The sequence below is a fragment of the Capra hircus genome, chromosome 28 (genome assembly GCF_001704415.2).
Source record: "Capra hircus breed San Clemente chromosome 28, ASM170441v1, whole genome shotgun sequence".
NCBI classification, from domain to species: domain Eukaryota; kingdom Metazoa; phylum Chordata; class Mammalia; order Artiodactyla; family Bovidae; genus Capra; species Capra hircus.
Window position 1 is genome coordinate 4,035,813 of NC_030835.1, and position 20,656 is coordinate 4,056,468.

Consider the following 20,656-nt stretch of genomic DNA (forward strand, 5'->3'; position numbering starts at 1 on the left):
GTTACCTCCCAAAACAAACACTGATCTTTTAGTATCCCTTTAAAAATCTTATTGTTAAGGACATTAGGAACATTTTCAAAAGTAAACCTTTTTCTACCATGCTCAATAATCTTTTCTATTTGTCAGGAGTTCACATAAAATTCTTATCACCAGCTTTGCAATGCTTAATCTGCCACGGTAGAAATCGATTTTATATTGTATCTAAACAATTCAAGTGAATTTTAAAATGGCAGAAGGTTTTACTAAATTTGGCTTACCAATATCACATGTTGAATTTTAGTAAAGGGGAGGAACATGTTTATTTCTAATGAAGAAGATCAGCAAAAGATGAAAAACTTTACATAGCAAAATTTACCTGGTCTCCTTGAGTTCTCATGAACCTGTCTCTGACATTCATTTTTTAAAATTCTGACATTCAAAAAAGACAACATCAAAAAACGGCCATGCCACGTGCAACGTTGTTGCTTAGTCGTTCAGGCGTGTCCGACTCTTTGTGACCCCATGGACTGCAGCCCGCCAGGCTCCTCTGTCCGTGGGATTCTCCAGGCAAGAATACTGGAGTGGTTGCCATGCCCTTCTCCAGGAGATCTGCCTAATCCAGGGATCAAACCCAGGTCTCCCGCACTGCAGGTGGATTCTTTACAGTCTGAGCCACCAGGGAAGCCTAGTGCAATAATAACCCGACTAATTTATTCTACTTCAATTACAATAGAAAATACTGCTTCTGCTGAACCTAATTTGTTGTTTTTGTTTAGTTGCTAAGTTGTGTATGACTCTTGTGACTTCACGGACTACAGCCTGCCAGTGTCCTCGCTCCGTGGGATTTCCCAGGCAGGAATACTAGAGTAGGTTGCCATTTCCTTCTCCAGGGGATCTTCCCGACCCAGGGATCGAACCCCAGTCTCCTGCATTGGCAGATGGACTCTTTGCCACTGAGCCACAAAAAAGACCCAAGGCCGAATTCAGTCGCCTACATGATAACTGTCCCAGCGTCCACTGACAGTCTTCCTGTTTGCTCAAGTGGGGCTTGAATAGAGTAGGCTCTAGAGCTACATGAATCAATTATGCAAATTAGCAGCCTAAATGACAGTTTCAACTTAAAGAAATAATATCTATTTGGGGCTTATGCAAACCAGGAAATGAACTAGAGGCGTTATATATTTTGCTCATTTCAGCTTCATAATACCTTACAGGGAGGCTAAATAACTTCCCTAAGGTCCCAACACTAAAGACAAGATTCAAACCAAAGTCTAACAAACATACAATCGTTTTTTGCCGAAATATTTCAAGTATGGGCGACAAAGGAATATAATTTCAGTTTAATAAACATTCATTTTTTTCAAGAGTGTAAACACCCTTGAATACAACTACATATTTAGGTAATGAGAAACAAAAAGAGTGCTTGAAAAGAACATTATTGAGGTATCTGGGGAACACGCCCTGTGCTGGGCTGGCTATTTTAATGCATGAACATTTAACTATTACAACAATCCTGGGAAGTTAATATTGATACTTCTCTCTCTCTTTTTTTTTTTTTTTTAACTTAAGAGGAAACGGAAGTTTAGAAGGTACAAGAAAGTCCAAGGTTACAGAAGTTGCAAGGTATATGGCTGGGATTAGAAATCAAACTCAATCGGTCCATAAATATTTACTGAGTGTTTATGATGTACCTGGGCTATTCCAAGGCACTTAGAATAGAATGTTAGAGATCCCCTACAAACAGCTCAAGGGCTTCCCAGGTAGCTCAACAGTAAAGACTCCTCCTGCAAGGCAGGAGCCTCAGGAGACGTGGGTTCAATCCCTGCGTCGGGAAGATTCCCCTGGAGAAAGAAATGGCAACCCACTCCAGTATTCTTGCTGGGATAATCCCATGGAGGGAGGAGCCTGGTGAGCTACAGTCCATGGGATCATAAAGAGCCAACACAAGTGAACACACACACAGCTCAACCCAAACCCACCTTCTTTTCGCTCGGGCGGTAATCACTGTGAAATTGAAAACGCCCTATAGATTTCTCTTGTAGCTTTGTTTTAAATGATTATGCATACTTTGGTTACATATGTTAAAAATACTTCTCCTAAAGCATAAAGTCGATTGCCATAAAAACTGAATAATCCTCCAGTAGTAAATGTGAAAACATAAGCAATTCCGTCCTCCTGCATGATTTTGAGCATATTGCTAGATAGAGAACACCCCTTTGGAAAATATACTTTCTATGTTCTGAAGGATGATTTAAACCATTAAGCATTTTACAAAGCTTTTGAACTCTGTCAGATTTTAAATGACAACAGTGAAATTTCAAAAAGAACCGGAGAAGTCAGCACCAAAGCTAGTTTAACATTAATAATAAGTGATCTAATAAATAGGCCTATGTTTGCCCAGTCAGGTTTTGCGTATTATGTCAGTTGGAAAGCCGGAAGGAAACTGGTTTTAACTCCCATACAACCTGTATCATGACAACATCACTTTATCAGAAATGTAGCTGATATCAGCATAAACACTGAGACAGTTTAAATTTAAAACTGATTTTTCTTTCCCAACTGTTTTCATAATCATTCATGGTAAAGAACTGAGATGCCTTTAAAAAAAAAAAAAAGGGTAATTAACACTTACTGAGACCCTTCTATTTGTCACGTACTACATGATTTTCTCATTTAGTTCTCACAGCCACTTTGTAAGATATTAACCTTTTAGAGAAAGAAACAGAAGCTTTGAGAAATGAAGTACCTTTTCTAAGGTCACCTAGCTAACAAATAGGCAGAGCCAAGGTTCAGACTCTGATGCCCATCATTATAATGCTCCAGGGAACTACCTGTCAGTTTCTTAATTTATTTCACTATGATAATATAATATCAGAACAGAGAAAGCAGAGTAAAATAATGATTTCGATTATGAACTGTTTTAGTACCTCAAAAGTACTATAGGGTGATGTTGACCTTTTAAAAATCCCTAGGACAGTCACTGCAAAAAAGAATATACAAATACCTTCAAGGGGGTCCAGTGGTTAAGACTCTACACTTCCAATGCAGTGGGCACAGGTTTGATCCCCAGTTGGGGAACTAGGATCCCACAGGCCACGAGACACAGTCAAAAAGTTAAAAAAAAAAAAAAAAAAAAACCTTCCATTTAAAATAGGCTTTCAAGTAGGGAAAAAAAGCAACAAACAAGTTTGAGAAATGCTGAACTTCACTGGTAACAAAAAGTACAACATAGTACCTGGAGCCTGGAATATCTGGGTTTGAATTCCAACTCTTCACTTCCTAGCCTAGCCATCGGATTTTGAGCATGTCATTTCATCATTCTTGGTGTCAGTCTTCTCATCTGTTAAAAAAGAAAAAAAAAAAAGGAAATAACTGCATAAGACAGACTTGCTAAAAAGATTGAATGATTAATACATCTGGGGTTCTTAGAACAGAGCCTTAAAATAGTAAGTGCTTGATACAGGTTAAATTATTAGTACTAAAATAATTTCCCTAAGTCTCTATTAAGCTGATGAAAGTTGATGTTCATTATAAATGGCCAAGCAGTCAAGGGATATTTATAGAATGCAGTTTCCCAAACTTATACGATAGAACCCACTTTTCACAGACCATCCTTCAAAAAGACTGGTTAATGTTTTTTAAACTAAAAAATTTTTTAAACAAAAAAAAAAATTTTTAAACAAAAAAAAAATTTTTTAACAAAAAAATTAAAACAAAACAAACAAAAAGTACCCTGAGAAACAATAAAGAATTCCATCACTAAAATTAAATTTGTTTAAAAAAATAGCAAGGTTAACGATTCCCAGGTGAACACAATGAGGTGCTGGAAAGGTGGCGTGTCGGACGATCGCCCAGGAAGCTCCACACTCCTGCCCCCCCACCTTGCTCTACTCATCGCTTCCATCTGGATGTTCCTATGTTGTATCTTTAATTTGTGGTTGTTGTTCTTTAGATGCTCAGTCGTGTCTGACTACTTGTGACCCCATGGACTGCAAACAGCCAGGCTCCTCTGTCCATGGGATTACCCAGGCAAGAATAATGGAGTGGGTTGTCATTTCCTTCTCCAGGGGATCTTCCCGACCCAGTGATCAAACCTGTGTCTCTTGCAAGTCTCCTGCATTGCATGCAGAATCTTTACCACTAAGCCACCAGGCCAGTAATATCTTTGCCGATTGTAGCATATGGGTTTGGTGACTGGAACCGGTACATGTAGTAGAATGGAACATCGTTTTATTTTCCATTCTCATAACCTTCACTGGCTTCATCTGATCATGTCTCATCATAGTAGTCATTCAATTATCTACAATACTGTGTGGAAACTATTCGTCCTCATCCAATCTACGGCCATTTGAATAAAGACATGTATGGTTTCCATTATCAAGATATATCTAAGTCTCACATCTGTTGTATAGACTTGAAGTCAATATTCAAATCATAGTGTTTTTCCATTTGGTATTTATTGTGTTCATTTGGCAAATTTAGTCATTACCAGTCTTCCCTGGTGGCTCAGTGGTAAAGAATCAACCTGCCAAGGCAGGAGACACAGTTTCAATCCCTGGGTCAGGAAGATCCCCTGGAGAAGGAAATGATAACCCGACTCCAGTATTCTTGCCTGGGAATCCCCATGGATAGAGAAGCCTACTAGGCTACAGTCCAAGGGGTAGCAAAAAGAGTAAGACATGACTTAGCCACTAAACAGCAACAGTCATTACCGAAAGTGCTAATTATGCTATGCTTCCATTTAAAATTTTTTCTAAGCAGTATGTGTCAGGATATTCAGAAATGCTTACTTCCTTTGATCAAACACATTAATTCTCAAGAATCTACACTATGAAGATAAATGAGAATACAAGATAAAATCTTATATAAATACACATATTACAACATTGTTTAATATTGTGGAAAATTAGAAATGCTGAAAATGTCTAGGGAGCTCCCTGGCAGTCCAGTGGTTACGACTCCACGCTCACTGCTGAGGGTGCGGATTCCATCCCTGGTGGGGGAACTAAGATTCTGCAAGCTGTGCGGCGCAGCCATAAACAAGCACACAAAAGTCTAATTTTCGGGGAAGAATTAAACAAAGATGGCACATTAGTTGCACTATACAGTCATTACAAATTCTATTTTAAAGATGATGAATAATGCTATGTGGAAAAGCAAGTCACTAGTTTACTTTTGAAGTATAAGCATAATTTTATAAAAGCCAACAAAACACTAAGGAATCAAAATTTAAGAGAAAAATTCAATCTAAAAATACAGCCAGACATCAGCTATGGTTGATCTGAGCCATAAGGTGAGCCTTCTTCCTACTTCTCTATGTTTTCCAAGTTTCTTTACTGAGTATATCGATTTTGCTTAAGTCTAACTTGACACCACTTGCCTTTGAGCTAAAAAGTTCTACTAAATGACAAAAGAAACAGTGAGAAGCAAACTGGCTTAGTGGGCAAAGATGGGAAAAGTGCGAAATGTGATTTCTTTCAAAGGTTTTTTCTTATTTTGCGAGAGGCAGAGACGGTCACACATACAAAACAGCCATGTTTTCTTGCTAGCAAAGCTGTTCTTGGTTTGTACAGTGAAATCCCACACGTCAATATTTCTTTTATGTGCGTGCGTGTGTGTATGCACAGTTGTGTCCAACTCTTTGCCAACCTGGGAAGCGCCTCAATATTCCTTAGTTTTTCTTCCAAGTTCAGTTCAGTTCAGTTCAGTCACTCAGTCGTGTCTGACTCTTTGCGACCCCATCGAATGTAGCACACAAGGTTTCCCTGTCCATCACCAACTCCCAGAGCTTGCTCAAACTCATGTCCATCAAGTCACTGATGTCATCCTACCATCTTATCCTCTGTCATCCCCTTCTCCTCCGCCTTCAATCTTCCCCAGCATCAGGGTCTTTTCCAATGAGTCAGTTCTTCCCATCAGGTGGCCAAAGTATTGGAGCTTCAGCTTCAGTATCAGTCCTTCCAATGAATATTCAGGACTGATTTCCTTTAGGATTGACTGGCTTGATCTCCTTGCAGTCCAAGAGACTCTCAAGAGTCTTCCCCAACTCCACAGTTCAAAAGCATCAGTTCTTCGGTGCTCAGCTTTCTTTACAGTCCAACTCTCACACCTATACATGACTACTGGAAAAACCATAGCTTTGACTAGATGGACATTTGTCAATCAAGGAACATCTCTGCTTTTTAATATGTTGTCTAGGTTGGTCATAGCTTTTCTTCCAAGGAGCAAGCATCTTTTAATTTCATGGCTGCAGTCACCATCTGCAGTGGTTTTGGAGCGCAAGAAAATAAAGTCGGTCACTGTTTTTTGTTCTAGAGAAACATGATGAATCATGATTCAAAGTATTCTGTGACCTGAGAAAGTCTGAAAACATATTTTAAATATGCCAAAGATTAATGTAGTATCACCTTTGGTTTTAAGGCATTTGGGGAGGTAAAACACTTAAGAGTTTTGCAACTTTATGAATTGATACATTTTCAAAATTCCAGAAATAGATATTTAAGGAATTGGTGCTTTCACTGCTGTGGCCCGAGTTCAGTCCCTGCTCAGGGAATCAAGATCCCACAAGTCATACAGTGCAGCCAAAAAAAAAAAAAAGACATTTAATATGTAGCATTTCAGGTTATATTTATAACTTAAATATGGATTAGCTATTGCTACAACGTTACTAAATTCACATACCTCTAAAGAAATCAAGAACTATACATATTGGTATTTGTGACCTCCTTTTGTGATTCAGAAACTTTTACACTCCTCAACCTGGTGCCCACTGTGCAAAGGTCTGAAGACCTAAAGATTTCTCATTTCAATTTGAACTTAGGCTTATCTCTACCTATATACAAACCCCTTAGAGACCAGTTTGTCAAGGTCAAAAAATCAAGTGAACACCAATCAATTCCACCCCTGCCTTCCTCCTATCCCAAGGCTAAGCCTTGCCATAAAAGAAAACAGTCCCATGCTAGGGTTCTTTATGACATTCTGCGCAAAGGCCACAGACAGCTAAACGCTGCCAAATAGACCTGAAAATAATGAAGTCATCGAGCTTTGTGCATAACCCAGAATTTCAATCTGTCAGCATCAAGGCATTTTCCCAGAAAATTAATAAAAATTTTGAGATTAGCTAAGACCACCACGTTCTTACAATCATCTGAAACGTACGCCCCTTCAATTAATCCCTCTTTCCTGCTGCACTCTGATCTCATTCCTACTCGGTACTCTCTCCCTCTTTAACCATCACACGCCCCCCATAGCTGTACTTCTTAATAACCCTTTCCACTGTTTCACTGCAAACAAATACCCTAAACCCCAACCAACTTAAATTGGTTGCCAGCAGTCTTGTTTTCAAAACTAATCTGGGTGCAAGCTAATCTCTCCCCACTCAGCAAACATGAAGCCTTGCGACCGCATGGACTGCCTACCAGGCTTCTCCCATGGGATTCTCCAGGCAAGAGTACTGGAGTGGGTTGCCATTTTCCTTCTCCAGGGGATCTTCCCAACCCAGGGATTGAACCCGGGTCTCCTGCATTCCAGGCGGATGCTTTAATCTCTAAGCCACCAGCGAGGCCATGTGAAGCATGGCAGTTAGGCCTTACTCACCAGCACAGTTCTTCACCCTCAAATAAAAGCACATCTTCTGAGAGTTAGGCCATCTGTTAGGTCTCTCCCCTTGTCATCACCTGTCTTTCTGGTCACTCTTTCACAATCACTAACGGCTTTGGAACATGGTTCAGTATTTTTCCACCCCTTGCTCTGCCACCATTCTGAGCAACTCACTTCCTGTTTAGCTAACTCCTATAAAAGTTTAGCTCTACAGTTTCCTTATCTCCTCCAACTCCAGGAATCTTTACCATCTCTCCACTTCAGAAACCCGTAGCCAGATCTCACCTTCAGCCATACCAGCAAGGGCTTCTCCTATTTAATCTCAAATTTCAATACCCACGTCTCAGCCACTACTACAGAAGCTACTTCCTGGTTTCATTTGTTTCCTACTCCGCCTATCCTCAGTGGCCCAGAACTCCAAATGCTCACACTACTGAAATTTCTTTCATCCTTTGTCTGCTACACTGGGCTGTAAACTCAAACTAAAATCAATCCAATTGCTCAGCTTGTCCGCTCAAACCCTCAGGCTGGTGAGGCCTGAGAGATAGGGGGGAAAAATCACCTGACAACTAAATATACCAGAGCCATGAAAAATTATTATTACGATTCTTCTAAGTAATAATCCAATTCAGTTAGCCCTCTCATTTCTCTCAATGGCCTTCTTGAAATTCTCCCTTCCTGCATTTCCCTAGTGGCCCAGTAGTTTAGAATTCACCTTGCAATCCAAGAGACACTGGTTCAACTTCTGGTCTGGGAACTAAGATCCCACATGCCCTGGGGCAACTAAGCCTGTAATACCATAACTAAGATCCCACATGCCTTGGGGCAACTAAGCCTGTAATACCATAACTACCCCACGCCCAAGGAGGAGGAGGGCCTAGAGGAGCTATTCCACATTCAAGGTCAGGAGGGGCGGCTGGTGAGGCGATACCCCTCATGCAAGGTAAGGAGCAACAGCTGCGCTTTGCTGGAGCAGCCATGAAGAGATACCCCACGTCCAAGGTAAGAGAAACCCAAGTAAGACGGTGGGTGTTCCAAGAGGGCATCAGAGGGCAGACACACTGAAACCATAATCACAGAAAATTAGTCAATCTAATCACACTATGCAGGGTTCCAAAGAATAGCAAGAAGAGATAAGAAAGCCTTCCTCAGTGATCAATGCAAAGAAATAGAGGAAAACAGCAGAATGGGAAAGACTAGAGATCTTTTCAAGAAAATGAGAGATATCAAAGGAACATTTCATGCAAACATGGGCTCGATAAAGGACAGAAATGATCTGAACCTAACAGAAGCAGAAGATATTAAGAAGAGGTGGCAAGAATACACAGAAGAACTGTACAAAACAGATCTTCACGTCTAAGATAATCACGATGGTGTGATCACTCATCTAGAGCCAGACATCCCGGAATGTGAAGTCAAGTGGGCCTTAGAAAGCATCACTATGAACAAAGCTAGTGGAGGTGATAGAATTCCAGTTGAGCTATTTCAAATCCTGAAAGATGAGCCTGTGACCTGTTTAACTGGAGAGAAGCCTGCACACCACAACTAGAAAAACCCTCATGTCAGGACTCAGACACACCACACAGCTAAATAAATAATTAAACATTAAAAAAAAAAAGAACTTCTCCCTTTTCCCTCAAACTCTCTCCTACAATCATCATCTCCTATGATCTCGACTGATGAGGTGGTCCCCCCACTTCATGAAAAGCTACTCAAGTGTACTGACGCCCCGCGTCCCTCACTCTTCTCCATCTGCACCATCCTTCCTTCCTTTATCCCTACTGTGGTGGGAACAATATTCCTATTGCCACTCAAACCTAGTATCCTCATTCTGCTCTCTCCATGCATAAGGACAATGTCAACCAATTTCACACACCTCCTCCTTCTTCCTGTATCATCAACTTCTCCCTTCCTCTGACTCTCTCCATTTAACACATAAATATGCTGAACTTTCTCTTGATACACCATGCCCTCTACCTATGATCCTATAGCTCTATAAGCTTTTTGAAAAGAATATCTGTACTTACTGCTTCCACTCTCTCACAACCATTCACTCCAGTTCTCAGCAACCTGGCATTTATCTCTACCACAGAGATTTCACTGAAATTATTCCACAGAAGATGATCAATCACCTACTTGCTGCTCTGTCCTCATTGCAGCCAAACTATTTTCTACATTTGACACTGCTGAGCACGCTTTTCCTAAAACTTCTCTGTCTTCATTTAATGACATTTACTGAAAACCTACTTTATGATAACAATTGGGGATAAAATGATGAATATGACAATCTTGGCCCTCAAGAAACTTGGAATCAAGTTGGGGAAACTTCTATGGTAATTCATATTCTTCTTTCAATCTCTCACATCATCCCTTCCTTTCTCTATTCAGCCCACAGATGCTTGCACTTCCCCCTGGCGCCCCTCTACGCTCATCTCACATCCGTCCCAGGATTACTATATTTATGTTACCTACTCACCAATGATGACAAAATGCACATCTATAGCTGAGAATTCTGTCCTGAGTTCTAGAATCAGGATTTCATTGGTTTTATTCTCTATGAAAAGATATAGGTACTTGTATATTTCACTATCTTGATAACATCCCTTGATAACCAAAGTTTTAAATTTTGATGAAATCCAACTTATCTATTTTTTTCTTTGGCTACTTGTGCCTTTTGTGTCCTATTTAAGGAAGCTCTGCCTAATCTAAGATCATAAATATCTGTACCTACATTTTTTCTAAGTTTTTTTTTTTATAGTTTCAGCTCTTTTAGTTAGTTCTTTAATCCACTGAAACCATCACTTTTGAAAGCTAAGCATTTCAGTGGCAGTATCTGAAGGTTTAAGAGTAAAAAGAGTTTTTTAAACACTAAAACCATGGCTTTAAATATCACACCCCAAGACAAGGAAAAGGCTGGCAGACTTTACACGTAAGGGAAGTGAATGAAAAAGTTGCTCAGTTGTGTCTGACTCTTTGCGACCCCAGGGACTACACAGTCCATGGAATTCTCCAGGTCAGAATACTAGAGTGGGTAGCCCTTCCCTTCTCCAGGGGATATTCCCAGCCCAGGGGTCACACCCAGGTCTCCCGCATTGCAGGCAGATTCTTTATCAGCTGAGCCGCAAGGAAAGCCCAAGTATACTGGAAGGGGGAGCCTATTCCTTCTCCGGTGGATCTTCCTGACCCAGGAATTGAACCAGGGTCTCCTGCATTGCAGGCGGATGCTCTACCAACTGAGTTATCAGGGAAGCCTTTATACTTTAAACTATAGCATAAAGAAAGTGGCAGGTGGTGACAAAAATGCAATTCTCCCACAACAAATGAGAGGACATAAAAACCTAGGGAAGGAGTACAGAGAGAAAGAGGAATTGGGAGATAGCTTAGATACAAGTTCAAAGTTTCTATCTCCTGTCCCAGCTGGGGCTAAGGCTGGGGTGAGGAAGATCTCCAGTATGTTTGTGGGGGAGGATCTGGAATAGAAGATAATTATGTTTCCCTTTTCCAAGTCATGGATGAGGGAACTACAGGCTTTTTGGCAAAACTTTACAGCTAACACTAATCCAATGCAGTAGGGGAGCAACAGCCAATAACACGCCCAGACCACACTCCTGAAAAGCTGCCTCAGAGTGCCAAGCATGCCAGCATAACATGGAACCCACTAAGGAGTTTGCTTTGGGCCAATGGACCCAAAAAAGCCTGGGATTAAGGAAGACCCAGCAAACACAGACTTGCCGACCAGGACCAGAGGCCATGGACATCAGCCTCAGATGCAGCGGAGCAGACCGTGCCATTCAAGACTAAGTCAGTATAAGATACAGACTCACAGTGGCCAAGGGCACTGCTGCTGCTAAGTCACTTCAGTCGTGTCCGACTCTGTGCGACCCCATAGACAACAGCCCACTAGGCTCCTCTGCCTCTGGGATTCTCCAGGCAAGAATACTGGAGTGGATTGCCATTTCCTTCTCCAATGCATGAAAGTGAAAAGCAAAAGTGAAGTCGCTCAGTCGTGCCCGACTCTTAGCGACCCCATGGACTGCAGCCTACCAGGCTCCTCTGTCCATGGCATTTTCCAGGCAAGAGTACTGGAGTGGGGTGCCATTGCCTTCTTCGGCCAAGGGCACAGGATGGCACAAAGGTGAGAGGCCCTACCTCTATGGCAGAAAATATTACATGGCTTCTCTGTCAATACTTCCCACCCCAGAAATAAAAGAGGGGGCGCTGTATGAGAAAACTGAACACTTATCTAAAGGACTGATTATTTACCTGAACATCTGAGTTAACCTGGAATTAACTAAGTTAAACCAGAAGGTACTGGCAAGACTGTTTTCTATTATGTAGTAGAATAAGAAGCCCCCAAAATAAGGTAATTTTAGTTACAGAGAGAAAATGAAAATTACATGTTTGCACATTCAAATTTGTAGCTTAGAAAATTTATGCCCACTATACTTTCAATTAAGTTTCTCACTGAACAAAAAGTAAAACGGTAAAGCCCTTGCTGACATGATCTACCTCTCCAAAATCACAGCATGCTGTTCTACAGCTGGACAACCGAAATCACTCTGGTTCCCAAGACGTGTCAAGGTCTTTCCTCCCTCAGGCTTCCCAGGTGGTGCCAGCGGTAAAGAACCTACCTGCCAGTTCAGGAGACATGAGAGATGCCAGTTCGATCCCTAAGGTGGGAAGATCCTTTGGAGTGGGAAATGGCAATCCGCTCCAGTATTCTTGCCTGGAGAATTCCATGGACATAGGAGCCTGGCAGGCTAGTGTCTATGAGGCTGCAAAGAGTCAGATATGACTGAATGTGTGCACAGACACACACAGACACCCAGACACACACACATACACTCTTCCTCTCCCCTGGTTTTTCCACATGGTGTTTTTCCTTCACTTATACCCAGAGCTCTTTACACAGGTTGCTCCAACTCAGCCTTCAATTTCAATGGGAATGTTTCATCCTTGAAGAAGACTCTCTGGCCACCCTATCTGAAGCTGCACAGAACCCTGATACTTCCTCTCCAGCACTCCTTGCAATCTAACCTCCAAAGTTCTTCCTTGTCTGTCTTGTTCACCTCAGGGTCTGGTCACTAGTAGGTGCTCAATAAAGAGTTTTATATAAATGAATGAACAAAGTAAAATGTAAGAGTCAAAATAAACTTTAAAATCTTCTAATAAATCTGAGCATTAAGGAGTTAAAAAAATTAAAAGTAGGACTTCCCTGGGGGCGTGGTACATAAGGATCTGCCTGCCAATGCAGGGGACACAGGTTTGGTCCCTGGTCCGGGAAGATTCCATCTGCCTCAAGGCAACTAAGCCTGTGCTCTAGACCCTGAGAGGCGCAACTGCTGAAGCTCGTGTACCTCGAGCTCATGCACCACAACAGAAGCAGCCACCACAATGATAAGCCCGTGCACCCCAAGGGAGAGCAGCCCCCGATCACCGTAACCAGAGAAAGCCCGTGCAAAGCAAGGAAGACCCAGCATAGCCAAAGTAAATAAATAACGCTCAAAAAGAGATTGCACTGGCTATTCAAGAGTCTTCGAAAAACAGGTAAAAGCAGGCAACCACCACAATTCAATTTGGATATCAAAGTCATATAAACGACCATAAGTAAGTCCCTATTTCTACTTTAAGAACAATGCAATTACAGAGTTTTACAAAGATGGTATGTAAATCCAGAGGGTGCCTTCTCCAGGCGAAAGCCACTACAACAGAAACACAGGACAGAAACAGATCTGACAAAGAATCAAGACAAGTCTCTTTTAAATTAAAATAAATAAAGTCCATAAGAATAAAATTTAGCCTATAAAAACTCTGAAGAACAACAGAGTCTGTTTGAATACAATGGAAAGTGCTTTATCCTCTTTCATGGTTCAGTGATAATGTAATAGGATATCAGTTCTTTCCACATGAATTTATAACACTAATGTAACTTTAAGAACACAAAAGTATCTTAGATGTGTCTGTGTGTTTAAGTTAATCACGATAAACAGCAGATAAACTAAAGTATGTGAATAGCAACATAAGCTCCAGTTCTCCAAAGTGATGATCAAGATTCAAGCCAACTCACCCTATGAAAACAACTAAAAACACTAGGCAAAATATAAAAAGCAAATTCTTAAAAGTCATTAAGCCATAATAAGAGAGTAAGGAATACCCAGTTAAAATTCTGTGAGAAAACCAGGAACCTACAATAAATTAGCACTGGAGCTGCTTTTGATCTGAGGGCATTTGACCTTGAGGAAAAATTAAAATTTTTGTTTGATGGTGCCATAGGTTGTGAGGAACATAATTCAACACACAGGACCCACATAAGATGACAAGTCTAATGAGAGAGTATCCCCGCAATAACCGAGAACGCCAAAGGGCAACACTCCTACGGTAACAGTCACCCGGAAGTGAACCAGTCCCCGAAGTCCGGTAACCAAGTCTTGCATGGTCTCACGGTCCTGGGAATTACAAACTTTGGATTAAGGTGGCACTTTTCCTAATCCCAGGTGCCTATAGAATAAAGCATAAAAAACTAAAAAGTTGCATATAAAGAATGGGTAAGATACACAGAAGATAGAGTGAGAGATGATAAAATTGGGTCGAGACAGTATTTAAAGGGGTTAACAGCTGAAATTACCCTGGAACCTATGTCAGATCCCCACCTCTAGAATCAAAACTCACAAAGAACACACACACAACAGAGTACGTCAGTAGAGTCGATGAATAACACGTAAACTCACACTCCAACCACAGTGAACTACGATGTAGCTGTGGAATTCATGGGATTCCCTGATGGTTCAGCAGTAAAGAAGATGCCTGCAGGAGGTGAGGGTTTGATCCCTGAGTTGGGAAGATCCCTTGGAGAAGAAAATGGCGGCCCACTCCAGTATTCTTGCCTGGGAAATCCCGTGGACAAGAGGAGTCTGGCGGGTTACAGCTCATGGGGTCGCAAAACAGTCGCTTACAACTTAACAACGAAACAACAACAAACTATTTCATACCATTTTGATCAGGATTTTTTTGTTTTGAAAAAGAAAACACTTGGACCACATTTAAAAAGTAGAGCAAAGATATTACAAAGATACACATAAATGAGAAATGAAATTAAAATTAGAAAGTCATCTTTCTGACCACATCGCATCACAGGTTTCTGGCTAGCATTTAGATTAGCCATGGCTAGCCAAAAGGCACGTGCTATCCAAAGGTACCTTCCCAAAAGGCAATCAATCATCTGCAGCCTGAGGAACAAGGGATTAAGGTCACATGACCACCTGAAAGCATGTCCTCCTGTGAGGACAGAGCAGTGACCTCAAGATCAATAGTATAGCCACTCTCACATCCGTACATGATTACTGGAAAAACCACAGCTTTGCCTATATGGACCTTTGTCAGCAAAGTGATGCCTTTGCTTTCTAACACTCTATCTAGGTTCATCATAGCTTTTCTTCCAAGGAGAAAGTGTTTTTATTCCAAGGTTGTGGTCACTGTCCGGTTGCCACAGATTGTCAGGAGAAATATCAATAACTTCAGATATGCAGATGACACCACCCTTATGGCAGAAAGCAAAGAAGAAGTAAAGAGCATCTTGATGAAAGTGAAAGAGGACAGTGAAAAAGTTGGCTTAAACCTCCGCATTCAAAAAACTAAGATCATGGCATCCAGTCCCATCAGTTCAATTCAGTTCAGTCGCTCAGTCGTGTCCGACCCTTTGTGACCCCATGAATCGCAGCACGCCTGGCCTCCCTATCCATCACCAACTCCCAGAGTTCACTCAGACTCATGTCCATCGAGTCAGTGATGCCATCCAGCCATTTCATCCTCTGTTGTCTCCTTCTCCTCCTGCCCCCAATCCCTCCCAGCATCAGAGTCTTTTCCAATGAGTCAACTCTTCGCATGAGGTGGCCAAAGTATTGGAGTTTCAGCTTTAGCATCATTCCTTCCAAAGAAATCCCAGGGCTGATCTCCTTCAGAATGGACTGGTTGGATCTCCTTGCAGTCCAAGGGACTCTCAAGAGTCTTCTCCAACACCACAGTTCAAAAGCATCAATTCTTCAGTGCTCAGCTTTCTTTATAGTCCAAGTCTCACATCCATACATGACCACAGGAAAAACCATAGCCTTGACTAGATGGACCTTAGTCAGCAAAGCAATGTCTCTGCTTTTGAATATGCTATCTAGGTCAGTCATAACTTTTCTTCCAAGGAGTAAGCGTCTTTTAATTTCATGGCTGCAGTCACCATCTGCAGTGATTTTGGAGCCCCAAAAAATAAAGTCTGACACTGTTTCCACTGTTTCCACTGTTTCCCCATCTATTTGCCATGAAGTAATGGGACCAGATGCCATGATCTTCATTTTCTGAATGTTCAGTTTGAAGCCAACTTTTTCACTCTCCACTTTTACTTTCATCATTAAAAAGCAGACGGATCTTTGGCAACAAAGATCCATCTAGTCAAAGCTATAGTTTTTCCAATAGTCATGAAAGCTGAGTTCCGAAGAATTGATGCTTTTGAACTGTGGTGTTGGAGCAGACTCTTGAGAGTCCGTTGGACTGCAAGGAGATCAAACCAGTCCATCCTAAAGGAATCAGTCCCGAATATTCATTGGAAGGACTGCTGCTGAAGCTGAAACTCCAATACTTTGGCCACCTGATGTGAAGAACCGACTCCTTGGAAAAGACCCTGATGCTAGGGGGAAAGATTGAAGGTGGAAGGAGAAGGGGACATAGAGGATGAGATGGTTGGATGGCATCACCAACTCAATGGATGCGAGTTTGAGTAAGCCCTGGGAGTTGGTGATGGACAGGGAAGCCTGGCATGCTGCAGTCCACGGGGTCTCAAAGAGTTGGACATGACTGAGTGACTGAACTGAACTGAACTGAACTGATGGGACTGGATGCCATGATCTTAGTTTTTTGAGTGTTGAGTTTAAGCCAGCTTTTTCACCCTCCTTTTTTACCTTCATCAAGAGACTCTTTAGTTCCTCTTCACTTTCTGCCATTAGAGTGGTATCATCTGCATATCTGAAGTTGTTGATATTTCTCCCAGCAATCTTGATTCCAGCTTACGGTTCATCCAGCCCAGCATTTCACATGATGTACTCTGCACAGGGCTTCCCTGGTGGCTCAGATGATAAAGCGTCTGCCTACAATACGGGAGACCAGGGTTCAATCCCTGGGTCAGGAAGACCCTCTGGAGAAGGAAATGGCAACCCACTCCAGAAAATCCCATGGTCGGAGGAGACTGGTAGGCTATAGTCTATGGGGTCGCAAAGAGTTGGACACAACTGAGCGACTTCACTCACTCTGCATATACGTTAAATAAGCAGGGTAACAATATACAGCCTTGATGTACTCATTTCCTGATTTGGAACCAGTCTGTTGTTCCATGTAAGGTTCTAACTTAACTATTGCTTCTTGACCTGCATACAGGTTTCTCAAGAGGCGGGTCAGGTAGTCTGGTATTCCCACCTCTTTAAGAATTTTCCAGTTTGTTGTGATCCACACAGTCAAAGGCTTCAGTGTAGTCAATGAAACAGAAGTTGATGTTTTTCTGGAATTCCCTTGCTTTTTCTATGATCCAATGGATGCTGGCAATCTGATCTGCCTTTTCTAAATCCACTGTATATCTGGAAATTCTCAGCTCACATACTGTTGAAGCCTAGCTTGAAGGATTTTGAGCATTACCTTCCTAACATGTGAAACAAGTACAATTGTACAGTAGTTTGAACATTCTTTGGCGTTGCCTTTCTTTGGGATTGGAATGAAAACTGACCATTTCCAGTCCTGTGGCCACTGCTGAGTTTTCCAAATCTCCAAAGTGCAGCACTTTTAACAACACCATCTTTTAGGATTTGAAAGAGCTCAGTTGGAATTTCATCACCTCCACGTGCTTTGTTTGTAGTAACGCTTTCTAAGGCCCACTTGAGTTCATACTCCAAGACGTCTGGCTCTAGGTGAGTGACCACACCATCATGGTTGTCCGTGTCATTAAGACCTTTTTTATACGGTTCTTCTGTATATTCTTGCCACATCTTTTTAACCTCTTCTGCATCTGTTAGGTCTTTACCAATTCTGTTCTTTACTGTGCCCATCTTTGCATGAAATGTTCTGTTAGTATCTCTAATGTCCTTGAAGAGATCTCTAGTTTTTCCCATTCTATTATTTTCCTCTATTTCTTTGCATTGTTCACTTAAGAAGGCTTGCTTTCTTATCTACCCTTGCTATTCTTTGGAACTCTGCATTCAGATGGGTATATCTTTCCTTTTCTCCTTTGCCTTTCGCTTCTCTTCTTTTCTCAGCTATTTGTAAGTCCTCCTCAGAGAGCCATTTTGCCTTCTTGTATTTCTTTTTCTTGGGGATGGTTTTAGTCACCGCCTCCTGTACAGTGTTATGAACCTCCATCCATAGTTCTTCAGGCTCTCTGTCTATCAGATCTAATCCCTTGAATCTATTTGTCACCTCCATTGTATAATCATAAGGGATTTGATTTAGGTCATACCTGAATGGTCTAGTGGTTTTCCCTACTTTCTTCAATTTAAGTCTGAATTTTCCAGTAGGGAGCTCATGATCTGAGCCACAGTCAGCTCCCGGTCTTGTTTTTGCTGACTGTATAGAGCTTCTCCACCTTCAACTGCAAAGAATACAACCCATCTGATTTCAGTATTGACCATCTGGTGATGTCCATGTATATAGTTGTCTCTTGTGTTGTTGGAGGAGGGTGCTATAACTAGGGCACTGTCTTGGCAAAACTCTGTTGGCCTTTGCCCTGCTTCATTTTGTACTCCAAAGCCAAAATTGCCTGCTACTTCAGGTATCTCTTGACTTCCTACGTTTGCATTTCAATACCCTATGATGAAAAGGACATCGTTTTTTGGTATTAGTCCCAGAAGGTCTTGCAGGTCTTCAGAGAACCGTGCGACTTCAGCTTCTTCGGCATTGGTGGTGGGGGCACAGACCTGGAACACTGTGGTGCTCTGGGTTTGCCCTGGAAATGAACTGAGATCATTCCACCATTTTTAAGACTGCACCCAAGTACTGCATTCCAAGAGTTCCCCTCGTGGCTCAGATGGTGCGGGAGACTCAGGTTCAGGCCCTGCGTCAGGAAGATCCCCCGGAGAATGGAACAGCTACCCACTCCAGCATTCCTGACTAGAGAATTCCATGGACAGAGGAGCCTGGCAGGTTACAGTCCCTGGGGTCACAAAACGTCAGACACGATTGAGTGATTAACAATTTCACTTTCACAACATTTCGAAGAATGGATGCTTTCAAACTGTGGTGCTGGAGAAGACTCTTGAATGTCCCTTGGATTACAAGGAGATTAAACCAAGTCGATCCTAAAGAAAATCAACCCCGAATATTCATTGGAAGGACTGGTGCTGAAGCTGAAGCTCCAATAGTTTGGCCACATGATACAAAGAGCCAACTCACTGGAAAAGACCCTAATTTTAGGAAAGACTGACGGCATGAGGCGAAGGCAACAATGGAAGATGAGAGACTTAGACGGCATCATCAGCTCTATGGACATGAGTTTGAGAAACACCAGGAGATAGTGAAGGACGGGGAAGCCTGGCATGCTGCAGTCCACGGGGTCGCAAAGAGTCAGACATGACTGAGCACCTGAACAACAACAGCTACAGGTAATTTGGCAAAAATCATGTTAGTTAACATGATAATTTGACTGAAATGACAATCAAAAATAAACATACTTGTACTGACATTAATTCCTTACTTTTGATAAATGTATCATGGCTATGTAAGATGTGGGTAGTAGGGAAAGACGGGTAAAGGGAACTCTCTGTAGTATCTTTGCAACTCTTCTGTAACTGTAAAATTATTTCTAAAGAAAAATCATTATAAACAAAATTATTCAAAATAAAAATCAATTCTCAAAAGTGGAAAAATTGAAAATACTTAGTCTTTTTTGTTTTCAATTGCAGTGTTCTCCTATTATATGGAAGTAGAGCATTCCTCTGAAATCTTTCAGCCAAAACAGCATAAATCGAAGAAGCAATTACCTTAGGAGACAGCTAGCTAAGGGATGCACAAAATAAATCGAGACAGGAACAGTTCAAAGCTATGGCTGAACGTGTTACCAGAGGAGGAGTTTGGTGGTGGACCACCCCTATAACAGCTGGCTCCCTTCAACACAAATGCTGAATGCTATTTTCGCTTTTTGCCTTTTTCCATAAAAGTGAAAATCCTCTTCAGATTGCTTTCAGTTATTAAAAACGGGTACTAATGTAGGTCTTTCATAAAAGTGGAGTAAATCGAACTTCCCAAAAGTGAGGGATGCTGTACATGTATCCATACCTTAATTATATTATGGACTGCTTATATGATCCTATATATATATATTTTGGGATGCTGTACATGTATCCATACCTTAATTATATTATGGACTGCTTATATGATCCTATATATATATATTTTGGGAATTATTATTTCATATTTCAAAATTTCCAGGTTTTATCCTACTGTTTAAAATTCTAATTGATTTTTGGCCAATTATTATGGCTTTCACTGATAACTACAGAGAAAAAATAGAAAAATATAAATCTTCCATATTGAGAACCAATATAAAAAACTGGGATTTACATTAGAAATAATATGAATCTATACAATCAGGTTAGGAATAAAATCTGAGCATCCCTTACTATCCCATCTATCCTGTTTCTGAGTTCAGATACCAAGAGCTGGGTCAGTGGGGAACACCTGTAATTCAAAATGCACAGGTATTATGGACTTATGTATAGGTTTTTGTTATTCTCATTTGTACACTTTTTCAGTTTTCTCTAAGGAAATGTTAAAATAAATTAAAACCATAAGAGGCAAGGATTTGGAACTTCTCAGGGCTTGGGTTTTTTTTTAGCTTTTTCCACTTAAACTTTTTCGAAGTAATTTAGGGAGCCAATAAATAAAGCCAATTGTAATTGCTTCCTGAAGGTAGTTTAGTTCACTTTTCTGGTGTTTGTATTGAATTTTTTTAAAGAGACTAAAAAAAAAAATGAAATTACAGAAGATAGTCAAAGTCTATAATTAATTAGAATACACTTGTAAAAATATACCAGATTATTATTCAAAATAAATTCAT

General features: G+C 41.1%; 1 protein-coding gene across 3 annotated transcripts in view; it reads right to left on the minus strand.

Annotated features, from left to right (window-relative positions):
- Window positions 1-20,656, minus strand: part of FAM35A (family with sequence similarity 35 member A) — a 103,636-nt gene that overhangs the window by 68,894 nt on the left and 14,086 nt on the right. For all 3 annotated transcript variants that reach the window (XM_018042573.1, XM_018042572.1, XM_018042570.1), the window contains one exon: window positions 3,215-3,319. The gene's annotated coding sequence lies outside the window, so the exon portion shown is untranslated. The remainder of the gene's footprint in view (window positions 1-3,214; window positions 3,320-20,656) is intronic.